This window comes from Lissotriton vulgaris, chromosome 7 (genome assembly GCF_964263255.1).
Source record: "Lissotriton vulgaris chromosome 7, aLisVul1.2, whole genome shotgun sequence".
In the NCBI taxonomy this organism is placed as follows: Eukaryota; Metazoa; Chordata; class Amphibia; order Caudata; family Salamandridae; genus Lissotriton; species Lissotriton vulgaris.
The window spans coordinates 1,544,081,475-1,544,099,278 of NC_141695.1; the positions used below are offsets into that span (position 1 = coordinate 1,544,081,475).

At 46.2% G+C, this 17,804-nt stretch overlaps 1 protein-coding gene across 1 annotated transcript in view; it reads right to left on the reverse strand.

Moving 5' to 3' along the window:
• Positions 1-17,804, reverse strand: part of LOC147705972 (protein-glutamine gamma-glutamyltransferase E-like) — a 226,355-nt gene that overhangs the window by 124,504 nt on the left and 84,047 nt on the right. The gene's annotated exons all lie outside the window — the stretch shown is intronic.

Below are 17,804 nucleotides of genomic sequence, written 5' to 3' on the forward strand. Positions count from 1 at the left end.
TGGGCAAAATGAAACGAAAGTCTAACAGGACGACCTTCGGTATCCACAAAGAGCATTTGCTACTCGTAAATGCCCTTTGTGAATAGCGAAAGTTATAAAGTCGTAAAGTATAACTTTTGATAAAAATGCCCTTTGTAAATACCAAAAGTCGTGAAGTTAGACTTTTGTCTCAGTTTACTTTTGTGAATTTGGCCCAATATATTTAAAGTATAAAAAGAACCACATGACTAGTCTCCATATAACAAAGTAAAAAAAAAGCAACATCAAACAATGAATGAAAACTGGTCTTCCATAAGAGACAAACGAATGACAAAATGTCTCACATTAACAAGACATGTTTAGGGTATTTGTCACCATTTGGGTTCACGTTAAGTGACTAGTTGAGGTAATAGCACAAAATAGTAGTAGATTTATTGTAAACTGAGCGCCCCAGCAAATTATTTAAAATTGGAACTAATAAGTGCAGTATATTAATGGTGATAACAACTGGTTTTCCTGTGCCATGCTACTATATTACTGCAACTGTAATGGTATAAATTGAGGTTATAGTCAATCAAGGCTTACACATCCACTTTCGTGTGCATGTGCCTATATGCAGGTAGTTTGTGATGGTCTATGTGTTGTCACTGTTTGCCTTTTCTGTTGCAATTAGGTTTAGCCCATTCAGTGCGCCCAGATTTGTTCGATCATCAGTTATGGACTTTTCACTGTTGGTGAGTCTCCCTAAATATGTTTCACCCATGGTAATCACATGGACTGCGCAAGTTTACCACCAGTATCTTCCTTTAAAGATAAGGCCACTGCAACTCAGCTATGGTAGATGTGAACACAGGCACATGCCTGTGCACATGATTGCGGGCTGCGAGTGTAAGACTACCATCATGCACAGCCGGATAACAGCACACAAGTAGCCTGGCACAGAAGGGACTCTGCAGGGTTAGACTTTGACCTGAGATAGGCCGTATAATATTAGTGGACATTTACATGTACAGTCAGTATGATTTATTATCTTGTCTGCTGTGAAATTTTATGATATAAAAAGTACGAAAGTGCTTTAGAGTGCAGTTTTGCTTCCCTTAGGTCCACACAGTCCCATGAGGTATTAACTGGGATGTAAATGGAAAACAGGCACCTAATTCATATTCACAGGTCCCTAGATCATACATGTACATCTTACGGGTCATCCAGATTTGTCCTTTTTCTATGGCTCTGCTTAAGATCAGAAACCAGACCTTTTGTCACCCAGCTGGACCAAGTTAATTACAGAGGAAAGAAAGGCCCCCCACACAACGGTAATAATATACAGTGCTTACCTCAGCTCCTGAAGAGAAATGAGTGGGGATGAAAATGTGTCTCTGTTAATTATCTGTCACACTTTAACAGGGCTGGGGACAGTCCAGGCCCACTGAACAAAAGAGGATGTCCATACAAATGGAGACAACGCTGTTGGGGGGCTCCTTGAAACTTTGATGGGAAAGGCCTAGCAATGATATTAGCTAGGAGCACAGCTGAGGCCCCAAGAGCAAATGTGACCAGTGACTCCTAGATGACACCTTCTTGAACTCTCCCAGCATGCTGTGCAGGAGGGTTGGGTGTTGTGGAACTTTAGGATTGCCCAGGATTGCCATGTTTCTAGAACCATCCACACCTTTTTAAGAACTCTTGCACAAGGGAGAGATAGTTCTGTTTAGTCAGTATTTGCTTTTTGCTGCTGGACCAAAGGACTGTGACAGCCTTAGCATCTGGAAGGATAAACCTGCTGATGCCAAAAAAGACTAAGGGCTCTGCTCTAGTTGACCCCAGGACCACTGAGTTTCTTTAAGCGCCAGTGAGGCTTGCCTTCTTACACCGCCTCGGAACCTATTGGGGAAACATTTGGACTTCTGAGTCCAGGGACAAAGATGAGGAAGAAAGCTGGCACAGGGAGACTGTGGAACCGCTCCTTGTAGATTACAACACTTTTGAGACAGGTGGCCTGCTTGAACTGCTCCTGGTGGCAAGAACTCATCACCCTGTGTAAATTGTGCCCATGGCCATCCAAACCAGCCCAATAGGGCACGAGTTATGGCCTTTTAAAGGTTGGTGAACATTGACTTTTCTGGGAAACAGGGCTCATGGAGCTCTGTTCACGAGCTGAAAATAACCCTTGAGTGGGGCAGGAGCTGGCAGCTGGCAGTTGATTTTTACCCAAGTGTGGGTCATGCATGGGGTTCTCAACTGAGGCTCAATTCTGCCACCAGGGGTTCAACTCAGTAAGGAAAAATAGGCATGATGGAAAATGGCCCTCTCTGAAAGGTCACCCCAAACTTTTTTCCTTCCTCCTCCTCTTTTTGCTGAACCTTTTTTGTTGGCCTTAAGATTACGAGCGCTTTACTCCTGCTAATCAAGTCACCCATACGGTAGGATCTAGGGAGCCCCAAGGGCAGGGTGCTACATACGAAAGAGGTAGGACATGTACTGTAATGTTTTACATGTCCTGGTAATAACAAACCGCTAAATTCGATTTTCACCACTGCGAGGCCTAACCCTCTCATAGGTTACCTTTGGAAATTCAATTATACCTTTTTAAGTGATAATTCTTGATATGAGTGAGTACCTTTTTCATGTTTTATATCTTTGGATTGGTAATCATAAATCCTCCTTACTGGTGAAGTTGGTTTTAATATTACTGTTCTAGAAATACTCCTTTTAGAAAGTGGACATTTCTCTGCACTTACTGCTCTGTGTGCTTGATAGCCTGTCTCCAATACATGTCTGGGCTGGGTGAGAGCTACACTTTGTGCATTCCATCTAGAACGCCACAAACATAGGATGGATAGGTGTGTCTGAGAAACCATCTCCATACATCTGCAATCTGATGGCCTTGCCGGTTGTATGACGTTGCAAGGCGGGCTTTTACCCCACATGCCATTACAACGCGGGGATTACAACGAAAGTCGTTACAACGACTTTTGCTGGAGGGCGCTGGATAGTGGAATAGTTTAATTTTCTATTCCAACTCCAGCCTACTTTGACAGTAGGGAATGAGTTGGATAGAAAATTAAACTATTCCCTATCCAACAGTGCCCTCCAGTGAAAGTTGTTGTAAAGACTTTCGTTGTAATCCCTGCATTGTAATGTCATTGCGGGGTAATCCCCGCGTTGTCATGGCTGTTCTCCGCCTTGCCTGGTCAGGATGAAAGGGAGGGACTAACACTTCACTTGAATATGTAGTCTTCTGTCCTCACACAAAGGGCTGATTGACACCTCCAGAGGTACCATGGCAGATAGGACTGGGAAGAAAGGGGGACTTTGCTGAAGGAAAGCTGGACTTCCTTCAAGCATCTCCAAGGGCTTGCTGGCTTGACTCCTGTTTAAGAAGTCTCAGGGTCATAAAGGACTTCCTTTTCCCCCTCTATGCTGCTGCCAGACTCTGGAACTCATGAGCGTTGAAGCCTAGTTCTACAAAGGCCAGTGCTATGCTCTCTTACCTTCAGAGGGACCCTACAAAAGTCAGCACTTCAATTCTGACCTGCACTGGGGATTGAAACTATCAGTGCCCGGTGCTTATCAAAATTGCCGTACCTGCTTTGAACACTGCTGCAGCACTACTAGAAGGCTTTCTAGTACAGCTCTACTGTAATGCGCTGCCGTGGTTACAAGTAGTTCCCCAGTGACCCTCATTGACACCCTGCCAGCTGCCCACATCAGCTGGAGCAGTGCTGTGTTCTCCATTGCCGGCGGCCCCTCCCAAGAGAACCAGTGATGAGGGCCCTGCTTACGAGTCCTACTAACTCCCCAACAGCCTCCTCCGTGAGACTCAGCGCTCAGGGTTGGCGATGTCGGTTTCCCCTGCCTGCAAAGGTATTATGCTCAGCGGAGTCTGTGGGGTGTTTATACCTGTTATACCTTCTTTCTTCAAGTGACTAGACTTATCATTTTTTACTACAGTTCCTCTTGGAGCACTGTATTATTCATGATCCTGTGTGCAAATCACTTCCCATCCCCTGATCGGATCTGTGTCATTTTACCCTGGTTTAGCAAGAGTGTCAGTAACCTGTGAAGCGAGTGCTACGTGAAGCACAGTATTTTCATTGAAACTTTAGGAATTCGTAAATTGAGTACCTATGGTTCAATTTTTGTTGTTTTGGTCTTGTTTTGTTTATAATCTAATCACTTATTTTTTCTATACCTTTGTGGAGTTTTTTTGTGGTGTAATCATTGTGTTACGGAGTGTTTGTGTTGAACAAACACTTGACACAATGCCTCTTTAGATAAGCCTGACAGCTCTATGTCAAACTACCAGAGGGTGAGCACAGGCTATCTTTTAGTGTGTGCCAGCTTACCCTGACTAGAGTGAGGATTCCTGCATACCTCAGCCAACTAAGAACTTCATTTCTAATAGGGAGCACTATTGTGCCCCCCAGCAGCAAGAAGGAGCGCACAACCCCATCTCTAAGCCCGGGAAACAGGGAAAGCCTAAGCCACACATGGCTGCTCCCACCACCGGTAGGACCAGTAGACAGGCTTCCCTGTTGTGGGAATGCAGGTGCAGCCGAAGAAGTGCCAGTCCCGCGTGGCTCACTCAAGGTGCGGGTGCGAGCAGGAGCCGATGTGGCAACTGGGAGTGTGCTCCCAATGCTATCCCCATCAACTTACTTAACCTAGGTTACAGTGGGCTCGGTCACCCGGGAATAAAAAGTAGCAGAAAGAAAATAACAAAGGAAAAGCTCTCTGCAGGACAGCGGGAGCGGCACTCAGAAAATCTTCACAGCTCCTCGAGCTGGAGATCCTAAAAATGCCCTAGGAGAGGCTCTTTACACATTTTCTTGCCCTGTGGTGGCCCCAGGATGGCAGGGGCACCACCAAAATCAAAATGTTGCTGGGGTTGCAGGAGTGCAGCAGACCCCTCCACTGGAATTTTTTTAAATGTACTAACCCTACGTTTGCAGGGTCTAGGACATTTTTACCCGCTAGGATTCTCATCATTATTTTAAACACTCTTGAGGCTGCAGCTTTTGCTCTACAGCTAGCTTGGTAACAATCTCTAGTGGTGGTTCTACGGGTGCTTTTTATGTGGCTTAAAGGTGTATAAAGAAAACACGGTGTGTGGCACTCTATTGGGTCAGGTTCTATGGTTGCATTTTAATTGACCTTAAAATGTGTAAAGAGCACACAGAGTGCAGCTCTCTCAGAGACTGGTTTATTGGCTACATTCTATGTGGCCTGAAAGTGCAGAAATACACACAGACACATGTTATGTTGATTTTTAATTCTTCATTAATCATTCATGTTTACAGTGATCGTGCAAATAATGGTACTAACATGTGGTTTGCTGGCCTTTTAATATGGTGCACCTTTTGTAAAGCCACGAGGCTAGCTGTTTTGATGCCCCCTGATAAAGCCAATAGTTCTGCCTGGTTTAAATTGACACCCCCTTGTTTTGTGTTGTGCTGTCAGGTGTAGGTGGGGGTACTGTTTTTTTCTTGGGCTTGACTGCTTAGGGGTCAAATGCGCTTTCATAATGTTGTCTAAGCTAATTTCAATCTGCCTTACACGTATATTTGTAAATTAATGCAGTGTGTGTATGTGCTTGTGTATGTGTCTGTGTGTTTGTGGGAGAGAAATAAATGTACTTTTCCTTTTTCCAAAAGAAAAGGCACTGACTTGACAATCCTTTATCAAGTGCTATTATTGTGTTTCAGTTATTGGTGATTACTAGCCAAACCACCTCCCATGAGTAGGCCTTGGACTGCTCGGCTTCGCTACCCTAAGAGAGAGAGTCAAGCACTTCAATTAGATGTTTGGTTCCCAGTAAGGGGAAATTGCAGACCTAATACTTGTGCAGGATGTGAGGCCTGTGCAATTCATAACCACAGTTCATAGGGGCCCTTATTTATGAGGCCTTGCGTCAGTTTTGCGCCGCCGGTGCGTCACTTTTTGTGACGCACCAGCGGCGTAAAAAATGCACCTTGTTGCGCCATATTTAAAAAGTGACGCATCTAGGTAGATGCGTCACTTTTTAAACCCCTGCGCCACATTATACCTGCATCAGGTACAATGTATGCAGAGGGGATGTTCCCCCGCAAAAAGCCTCGTAATAGTGACGCATTGAAATCTATGAGATTTCACTGCGTCACTTTTAGGATGCTGTTGCGTCAAAATCTTGCGCCTGCCTCACAGCAGGCGTAGGACTGACGCAAGCCCTTTCACATGGGGCTTTCCCGATGTGAAAGGACGCATTGCTGGAGTTGCGTCACTTTTGTGACACACTCCAGCAATGCGTCACTTTTGCACTTACAGATACGTCAGAAATACTGACGTATCTGTAAGTCCTTGCGACATGATGCATCATACATTAAATGTGACGCATCATTGGTGTCGCAAGGAGTACGCAGTGAAAAGTGACGCATCGCTGTTTTCACGCAGCGATGCGTCACTTTTCATAAATGAGGCCCCAGGTTCTAATATACCAGTGGGGAACCAAAACCTTGTGTGGACCAGACAGGGGCTGTGGGCACAACAGAAGTCTGGCCAATGCCTAACTCAATCTTATAGCACTGGGATAGCCTGTAATGGGACTCATCCCTTTACATAGCTTGCAATGTACACTGACACCTACCCTACTGTCTCCCCTTCCCACCAGAAAATAGGCCTGACTCCCATTCACACCCCTCTCAGAGCAGGTGGTAAATGGAAGCATGAAACAGGAGAATTAATCCACATGGAATTAGGAATTCCCAGGGTAATTTGACACCGAAAAAATAGCTCAGAATACTTGTTACCTACTCTGTGGGGATTACTTCTTAATTTCAAGGTGTTGGTTGGGTGTTTCCACAGAGTACCAGTGTGCAGACAGTGATCGCACCCTGCCAGTACTAGGCAGCTGTTAATCAGGCCCCCGGTGTGTTGCTTGTATTTATATATTTGTGTCTGCATCTGTATTTGTCTGATGCTGCTTGAAAACATGCAGGTGTGTTTTTTGTGTTTGCTTGAATAACAACATGGCATATAAGCCAGTCTATCTGTTGGTCGGTGCAGGAGTTGCCAGTGCATGTAAAAGTGGTGGGGCAGGTTTGAGGGGGAGCCTACAGACGATGACGAGGGAAAATAAAATTATAAAAGAAAACCACTTACCTTGTGCTCGCAGACTCTGCAAAGAAGGAAGCGCGAGGAAAGTGGTTTTCTGTCTTTTATTTTATTTTTCCTCATTGTCGTCTGGCCACTCCCCCACCCGCCTGTAAAGTTATGAAATAACATAGTCCATTTGAGGTTGGTAACTTCATGTACATTTATTGAAGATTGAAGTTACAGGAAAGAAAATACATAAATAAAGAACCCCACCAGGAGCAGTCTGTATGCCGCTCAGCCCATAGATCATCTGACTCAAACCTTACCAAGACTCTAATTCCCAACATTCCAAAACACACATAACCAGGCTGAGCAGCTCATTACATCAACTCCCTTTTTTTTTAATGAAAAGGAGAAACTTTAAAAATGCAAAACAAAAATAACATTAATTGAATCGAGAGAAAACACGACAAGATGTGATAAATGAAACAGATTGCATGAAAAATAGACAAGAGATGATAAAGTAGTGCGAGAAACAAATAAGGAAGAAAGGAGGCACTAAAAACAACTAAATCACCCATCTCCCTTTTTCCGAAAACAAACAACCAAAACACACCCACAACAAGAACAGGAAGCGACTCAGGTACAAAGATCATGGAAGCTGGCCGGGCCGACATGAAATAAATACAAGAGTACGAAAAGCAAAACGCACAACATGACACAATTCAACATGTGTGAAAGTACAAATGTGTGTTTCACCACGTAAGTAGATGTGGGGACACACCATAAAAACAGTATAACACACAAAGAAATGTGTGCGAAAGTACAAATGTGTATTAAACACATTAAATAGATGGGGACACACCACATAAGTAGATGTGGGGACACACCATAAAACAGTATAGCACACAAAGAAACGTGTGTGAAAGTACGAATGTGTTAAACACATTAAATAGATGTGGACACACCACTTAAGTAGATGTGGGGACACACCATAAAAACAGTAAATCACACAAAGAAAAGTGTGCGAAAGTACGAATGTGTTAAACACATTAAATAGATGGAGACACACCGCATAAGTAGATTTGGGGACACACCATTAAAACAGTAAAACACACAAAGAAAAGTGTGCGAAAGTACGAATGTGTGTTAAACACATTAAATAGATGGGGACACACCACATAAGTAGATGTGGGGACACACCATAAAAACAGTACAACAGAGGAGCTACGCGGGCATCCAAGATGGTCGCGTGAGCAGAGAGCTCCCGAGACCCGTGCCGCCCTTCTTGATTTATCCTTCTGATATCCTGGTTACTTCGATGGGCTTTTGAAGTACTACTCGTCCTGGTGCTGCTACACTTTTCCGGGCCGAGATCGGACTTCGGGAACCCATTTTACGCCATCCTAAGTTTTCAGGCCTAGCCCCGGACGGGACCGGGGACTCTGCTGCTTGGAATGGCCGAGCAGTAATTCAACAACAACGGTCGCCTGGCATTTGCTTTACCGGTGGTGTCGCCACTTTCACTTTCGGTTTCTGTTTCCCTGTCGAACTGATTGCCGAGGATCTACATTGCATTCCTGACTCCGGTGGACAGACCAGCTATACGTCTGACCAAGCCTTGGACCGGCGATCTGTTAATTCTCCACGACAGAGGAGCTTTGGAGAGTCGCTGCCATCTTATCGCTACCAGGAAGACCCAACAAGGTGCCGATTCCAACATGGCGACGAAGCCAGAACTGGAGAAGCGCAGGAAAGTCACCAACCGTGGGGGATCGGTCCAGACTAACGTGATAGACCGTTATACACAGCCAAGAGGCTCCCCCAGCGCTGCTGGCCGCGGTACTGAAGACATGAGGACGGACCCGGTGGCTGCATCGGAGGTGTCCCTACAAGATCTAATGGCCGCCATTTCAGGACTCAAGGCGGATATGGGTCAACAATATGAGGCCATCGTGTCCAAGATAGACACGGTGGCGGTCGATGTCACTCTCATTCGAGCAGACCTGGCTAAAACTAATGAGAGGGTCAAGGAATTGGACCTTAAGGCTACCAGTCTGGTTACCGATATGGCGGAAGCACAATCGGAGATCGGGAATCTCCGGTCATCACATGATCTTTTGGCCAGACGTATGGAGGAGTATGATAACCGGGCCCGACGGAACAACATTCGCCTAGTCGGGGTGCCTGAGGACAGCGGTGCTGCGTCGATCGATTTACTGGTCGAGGAGTTGATTGTTGGCAAACTTGCTCCCGCAGGCCTTAGTAAATTCTTTGCGGTGGAGCGTGCGTACCGCTTCCCAGGTGGACAGGTCAAACCGGGGGCCCCCCCAAGGCCTATTATTGCTAGGCTGTTTCACTTTCGGGACAGGGACGCCATTCTCCAGGCCTCTCGTAGACACGGCCCGCTGAAATTTGAGAACAGCTCCATTTCCATCTACCCTGATTTTACTCCTCAGGTGCAGCGGCAACGATCTGGATTCCTGGGAGTGAAGCGCCGCCTGAGAGATATGGGACTCAAATATGCGATGTTGTTCCCCGCTCGTCTACGTATTGAGTACAGAGAACGTGCCTTTTTTTTTGATCAACCGGACAGTGTTAGTGACTGGCTGGATTCATTGCCGAAGGACGACGCCGAGAGCGGAGGCCCCGGAGGCGCGGACGGAGGTGCATCGGCGCAAGAATGACTTTGGGTCCTGGGGTCCGACTCTGGGTCGTAATTATCTGCAGAGTATTTTTGTATACTTTCACTTTTAGGCCCAAGGGTGGGGCGGGTTGGGATAGTCTCTCCCTTCCTCCTCAGGGGTTCTTTGTGTAGATTTTTGGAAGGGGCGACAGGCACACTGCAGTTTGGGGTGGCTCATGAGTCAGCAGGGGTGCAGGGTGGGGGGTGTTGTAACGGGTTTTTGGTTGGGAGGTGGGGGGATGGGTTTTGGTTGTTTTTGTGTTCTATGTTCTTTCTCACATGGTACTTTATCGCTTATACGTATCCTTGCTCTGCGGTTTTGGGTGGTGGTGGTATGGGAGTCATACTGGAATGGGGGGGGGGTGACATGAAAGTGCTATCTTGGAACACTAATGGTTTGGGAGACAGGATTAAACGTGGTATTGTGCTCCAATTCATTAGACGCCATTCCCCAGATGTTGTTTTCCTCCAAGAAACCCACTTGATAGGGAATGCTTGCAAAGCTCTTGACCGCCGAGGCTACCGACTTGTGGCTCACGCTGGCTTTACATCCGGTTCCCGGGGGGTTGGCATAATGGTGAAATCCTCTTTGGCCCTCGCAATCGATGATGTCCCCCTCGACGATCGGGCCGATATGCTGCTGTTTCCAGGAGATGGGAGGGGAGGTTGGTTGTACTTGTTGCTGTTTATATCCCCCCGGGACTGCAGGCCACCACTTATGCTGACCTTGGTAGGACTCTTCTAGGGCTTCCAGATGGTCTCCTGATTATGGGTGGGGATTTTAATTCTGTAATTTCTGGTGAGTGTGACCGGCTACCCCCCAGGGTTCTCCCATTGTCCCAGATGTGGCTGACTGACTTGCTTGAGACCTTTGGGCTGGTGGATGTTTGGCGGATGTTGCACTCCGCGCAGACTCAGTACACTTTTCACTCCGGTGCACATGGTAGCCTCTCGAGAATTGATTACTTTTTGATGTTAACTGCCAATTCCTCCTTGGTTAGTGGGATCCAACATCTCCCTAGGGGTATTTCTGACCATTCCCCTCTGCTGCTTGAGGTCTCGGTGGGCGGCTTTTCTGGCTGTAGGGTCCCTCCTATTCCTCCCTGGCATTTTGGGAATCCTCAGCTTCGTTTGAACTTGGTTAAGGCGATCGATTGTTATTTTGATGACAATGTGGGATCGGTCGCTTCCCCTACGATTCTGTGGGAGGCCTTCAAAACTGTCATACGGGGCTCCGCGCTGTCCCTTATTGCTGCCGATAGGAAGGCGAGGAGGGAAGCTGTGTCAGCTCTTGAGGCCGAAATAACAGAACTCGAAACTGAGTTGGGTAGAGATTATACACCTGCGCTCTTACATTCCCTGGAGCTGAAACAGGCAGATTATAGAGCCCTGGTCACTGACGCTGCTAAGGTGATGCGTATGAATCAGTTGGGTCGTTTATATGATGTGGGTGATAAGGCTAGTAAGCTCCTGGCATGGTTGGACAAAGCTGATAGACTGAATCGTGTGGTGCCGGAAATAATCTGCGAAACGGGTGAAAGTATGACTGATCCGGGCGAGATTGTTGAATGTTTTGTGGATCATTTCCGAACAGTATACAGATCTGTGAGTGATCGTGATGAGGCTGATTCCTGTTTGCTTTTACGCGACATCGCACTCCCTTGTGTGTCGGAGGAGGATAGATTGGCTCTGGAGGCGCCGTTCACTGTGGATGAGATTGCCATCGCCATTAGGTCCTTGCGATCGGGCAAAGCAATGGGGCCCAACGGTTTGCCTATCGAACTTTACAAACTGCGACCGGACAAAATGGCCGCCCATTTGCGTACTATGTTTCTTGATGCGTTCGAAGAAAGCCTCCTTCCCCCCGAACAGCGCCTGGCTACCATAGTGGTCATTCATAAGGACGTCAAACCTCGTGACCGCTGTGCCTCGTATCGCCCCATTTCATTGCTTAACGCTGAGCCTAAGATCCTGGCCAAAGTTCTGGCTAATCGTTTATTATCAGTGATTTGTGACTTGATCCATTCGGATCAGTCCGGTTTTATCCCCCACAGGAATACGGCTCTCAATCTCCAGAGGCTTCACAGTGTCCTCGTGAGAGCTGAAACTCTCTCTGAACCTGCAGTGGTGGCGTCCTTGGACGCCACAATGGCTTTTGACACCATTGAATGGCCGTACTTATGGGCTGCCCTTTCTAAGTTTGGTTTCGGTCCTGGTTTCATTGCATGGGTGCGGCTGCTGTATGAGCAGCCACTAGCCCAGGTTGTAGTAAACGGCAGAGCTTCTGCATCGTTTCCATTGGGGCGTGGCACCCGTCAGGGGTGCCCGCTCTCTCCACTTCTTTTCACGTTGGCGTTGAAACCCCTCGCAGCGTGGCTCCGTTGGGAGCCCTCGATAAAAGGGATCCAGTGGACACCAGATCTGGAGGATCGTGTCTCGCTATACGCAGACGATATCCTTCTTTATTTCACTTCACCCCAGAAGTCTCTCAACGTGCTCTTCGATGTTCTCACCTCCTTTGGGAAGAACTCCTGGCTTGTCATTAACTGGACCAAATCGTGTGTCTATGTTATAGCGGGGGTGCTGCCTCCGCTACCCCGTAGATTCCTGATTCAAGTGGCTGCGGATGGCTTTAAATATTTGGGGATTTTTATTTCTATGGACTCCTCCGTTCGCTATGACCGTAATCTCTATGCTCCTCTTCGTCGCCTCAAGCAGGATGTACGAAGGTGGCGTGCTTTGCCTTTATCCCCGCTGGGACGAGCAGCGCTTTTTAAAATGATGTCCCTCCCCAGGTTTTTATATGCCTTACAGAATTTTTTCGATCCTGTTCCTTCCCGTTATTTCCGTGAGGTGGAAGGCCTTCAGAGGCAGTTAATTTGAGACGGACGGGCCTGTATCTCCCTATCAAAACTTACGCTTCCATGGTATGATGGCGGTATAGCTTTGCCTGATATCAGGCGTTATTATTGGGCCTCCCAATTGAGTGCGATCAACCATGTGACGTATTCCCCAGGGCCCACTCCCGCTTTCGCCATGGATAAATTCCTGCTGCCGGGCGGCAACTTTAACAGAGCCTTATATTCGAAGCCACCACTCCGGCTTCTGACTGGCCCGACGAGGTGTGCCGTGCGTGCCTGGAAGGACGCGGCTGTGGCTACGGGTTGGAGTGATAGATTGACGCGCATTACCCCGCTGTATGATTCTGAACGGCTGGGTAACCTGTGGCGTACGAAAGGGTTTGATAGATGGGATATGATTGGTATTAGCAAGGTGGAGGATCTTTGGGCCAAAGGCGCAGTCAAGTCCTTTGAGGCCCTGAAGTTAGAATATCAACTGGACGACAAGGAATACTTTCGCTACCTCTAGGTACGACACGCCCTGCTTTCAACCTTCCCCCCGGGGACGGACATTCCCCAGTCGTCCCCGCTGGAAGACCGTATTCTGGATGGCCATGTCCCGGAAAGCACGATTTCTTTAATCTACAAAAAGCTCATTAACACCAGGGCGGACCTTCTAGTGAAACTTCGGGCCTCCTGGGTGGCGGATGGCCTCGAATTAGATAACGAGGACTGGCAAATGGCGATTTCCTCTCCCAAGGAGGTGGCCATTCCAGCTCGGCTTCGATTTGTGCAACTGAAGATCCTCCACTGAGTATATGTGACTGGTGTGCGTCTGGTACGGATGGGGCTCGCAACTGATGGACTGTGTTGGCGTGTCTGTGGAATGAACGGCACCTTTCTTCATATTTTGTGGGAATGTCCGGTTATTTCCGCCTTTTGGTCTAGGGTGCATGATGTGATGGGGCAAGTTACTGGGGTCCCCCTCCTTCCTGAGGCGAGACGCTGCCTGCTTAATGTGTGGGAACCCACGGATTGTACGACCGCCCAGACCTTCTGGGTCACCCTAGGCAATATGATTGCTAAAAGAGACATAGCGCAACTTTGGGGCTCCCACCGACCACCGGGAGTCAATGCCTGGAAAGATAACATGGACTGGTGCATGTTTCGGGAAAAGACAGTCTAGTCTATGAGGCTCGAGGTCGTCCTAAGAAATGGGGTAGGATTTGGGCGCAGTGGAATGAATACCGGGGAGACATTTGTACCCCACCACTTGATTATACTGAGACTATTCCCTCATCTCCGTAATTAATGTTCCCTTTGATTAGCATCCATTTCTTCAACATTCCTTTCATTGTCTCCATGCCCCCTGCAGAACTGGTCCCATTCTCATATATTGATTTCCCCCGTTCCTACCCCCCCATGAACTAGATATTGTTGCCACCATGTGAGTGTCTTTGTTGTTTGTTTCAATTTCAACAAAATTACAAAATTGAACCTTCCTTATCCTCTATATGATGTCTATACCGCTGCACCGTATTGCATCGACTTTTGACTTTTCCGCAATTTATTGTGGTTCGTAATTCACTTTGATGTCATAGCGGCCGGCCCGTTTGGGTTGTGGGCAGACGCTGTGTACTGTGCATTTGTTTAATAAAGGTATAAAAAAAAAAAAACACAGTACAACATGTGCATAAATTGCAATACATGAAATGTACATGAGGAGTTTAAAAGCTTGGTGTGGTTAACAGTACACAGTCGAATGCATTTGCATTACTAAAGGACCACACATAATAAAATACCCTAAATTTAAGGAACAGTGCACCGTCAAATGCATTTGCATTTCAAGGAACCACACGTAATAAAATACAATGGGGCAGATTTATGATGCCCTTGCGCCGCAATTGCGTCACTTTATTTGACGCAACTGCGGCGCAAACTATGCGCCCTATTTACAACGTGACGCATCTAGGAGATGCGTCACGTTGTAAAGCCCTGCGCCATAAGGAGGCGTTCCTGCGCACGGGGGGGCGTTCCTGCGAAGGAACGCCTCCTGAAAGTGGTTAAGTGAAATCTATGAGATTTCACTTGGTCACTTTCTGGCCAATGCTGCGTCAAAACCCTGCGCCTGCTTGAAGCAGGCGTAGGTCTTGATGCAGCATTGTGTAGATGGGGCACCCCCGAGCCTTGCTGGAGCTGCGTCGCGCTTGCGACGCAACTCCAGCAATGCGCCACATTTCCGGCACAGATGCGTCACGCATCTGTGCCGTTTTTGCACCATGGGTGGCGTAGCTGTGGTGCACGTTAACTGGCGCATCCCTCAAGATGCGCCAGTTAACATAAATCTGCCCCCATAAATTTAAAGAACAGTGCACAGTTAAATGCATTTGCATTTTTAAGGGACCACACGTAATAAACCATAAATTTTAAGAACAGTGCACAGACGAATGCATTTGCAATGGTGTGGTTAAAAGTGCAGAGGAGAATGCATTTGCATTTTTCCTCTCTTTTTTTTTTAAAAAACAGTAGAATGCAATAGCCCACTTTATAACATCAAGAATATTTGAAAAACTACCACCTGATATATATATATATGTATATGAACATATATATATAGATTTTTTAAATCACACCCTAAAATCCAATTTACTGTGGGGTAAGTGAGGCATGGAAACTAACTATGATTGTAAAATCATTTCATTTTCATTTTTAGATAGATATCCCTGTACACAAATCATGAAACGCTTATACTAAAATAACTTTTGTAACGCTCATTCGGAAATCACTGTAAAATTCAAATCATTAAGTACTTATTATTAATGTAACTGTAAAGATAATGTAACTGTAGAAATATTATAGCAGAGAAAGGTGATAGCATCTGCATAACATAAAAATTCTGCTGATGGAGAACACTTGACGCAACTTTAGACGGAGCTGAGTTTTATGTAGAGCAGTAAATTAATGGGTAGAAAATCTGCATTATCAGTCTCTAACTCGAATGAGCATATGAATTTATTATTGGAAAATAACCATTAGGTGGCACTATTAGACAACACAGCATAACAGAAAATCTGTGTATGAAGTCAGCCAGTAGTGAAACAGAACCTGCGGATGGTGAAATAAAACTCTCCAAAGTCCCTGAATCGAGTCGATGGATCGGAAGAAGCCACAGTGAAGGACTTCTTGATATGAATTCACGAAGGTTTCCAAAATCCAATAACATACCGATTGGTACTGAGACATAGTTTGCAGGGAATTACCATTGAAGTGAAGTAAAGGCACACATTTAAAATGGCGGCACGTTTTTTACGTTGAGCCGGGTGGCTCATGGCTGAACGTTGCTCCAAAAATCGCCGGACGACTGTAGTGTCGCTGTGAGACGTCGTCACAGTGGGAAACCAAGTAAGGAAGGCTTGATGCTTGAAGGTGCCGCGCGCTGAATTTGAAAGCTACAAATCTATAACGGGAAAAGCGCGAGCAGGATCTACATGCTCGAGACTTAATAATATTAATAGAGTAAAAAGTATGTTGTAAACTTAAGAAAATGCTCACGTGAAACACTTGATACACTGCTGCTGAGGACTGTAAATCTCCTTTAAACGTGAGACAGAGAAAGTCACTGAGGGCATATAAATGTGTAGATCGAAAAGAAAGCAGAAAACAATCTCTTGTACTCCTGTTGAGAGTCACAGGTCACCTGTTCATCTTTTCTTTCTCCGATCTCCGATCTCTATGTAATCTGCTCTGCAATCTCGTCCTCAAAACCGGTCAGGTAGTGAAACGCTTGTTTAAGCAGGACACTCACAAGGTGGCAGGACAGTGTTCTAAGGCAGGAGTCAATGCGAGCAGACAGTAGAGTTGAAAACCAAGCAGAAACTGGTACATTTGGTGTAGAGGGCGACCGGTGGGAGGTCACTAGTGGGGTTCTCAGTGCCAGTACGCTTGGGCTGCTTTTCTGCAGGTTTCCTTTGTCGTGAAGGTCCTTATTTTTAACTTTCTTGAGGATTAAAGCATAGGTTCTTTGCATCGTCGCCAGATGTAAAGTTATGAAATAACATAGTCCATTTGAGGTTGGTAACTTCATGTACATTTATTGAAGATTGAAGTTACAGGAAAGAAAATACATAAATAAAGAACCCCACCAGGAGCAGTCTGTATGCCGCTCAGCCCATAGATCAACTGACTCAAACCTTACCAAGATTCTAATTCCCAACATTCCAAAACACACATAACCAGGCGGAGCAGCTCATTACACCGCCCCACCGCTGCACCCTTTTTACCTGCACGGGCCAGTCCTGGGTTTGGAGCATGGAGGACTTTCTTGGTCAGTTAGTTCAACAATTGTAATTCTTCTAGGTCCATTGTAACTGCCAATTTGTCGTCCTATAATCGTGTCTGTGATAATCTATTACAGATTGTGGTTTAGAAAATGGCTTTGCTTCTGTCTCCCAGGGTGGTTAATAATTTGGGGCCTAGCTACTGCTCATTATAGCTCACTGACAACTTCTTCGAAGGAAAAAATGGCTCTAAAGAGAAGCCATTCTGCAACTCCTCAGCCTTAGTAATGTGTTGGAGAAAAAAAAGATTAGAAACTCGGGAAGTACAATGAGGGTTTCAGCGTCAAAAGAGAAAATAAGGCCTGACAAGGGACAAGTCATAAGAAAATGTTGATACCGGGTCATGACCCAGTCCTCTTCCTCAAGGACTTGAGTTCTGACACCCTGGTAAAGAAAGGAGTGTTCCTAGAGCTGAAATAAAAACTGGGTTTCACATTTACAAAAGTGTCCTTGTTATCTCACTGCGCAAAGCAATGTAAAGCACCACAATGAAAGACAACATATTTTGAAGGGCCAAAAAGTACTTTTCGGTCAAAGGTTGACGCTCAGTGAACACCAAAGTCGCATTGCATCAACTCCATATTAATTTACATAACAGTGGCGTGTCTAGCATGGAACAGCGTGAAAAACATAGGTTTTGGCACAAAGCCATTTATACTAAAGTAGAGTGTGATCTGGCTTTGCTCAAAATCCCAAAGTCTAGTGAAACCAATGGCAAGGAAGAAGTCACGCGGTAAAGCATTTGAGGTCTCTAGTTTTAAGAGGTGTGCTTTATACTGAAGAGATTTACAAAAGGGGGTGGTGATGAACAGAGTGTCTGAATTGAGCAGACCACTCTTACCCAGTCCAAAGATCAGGGCTTGATCCATCACCGTTATTTATCTCACTGCC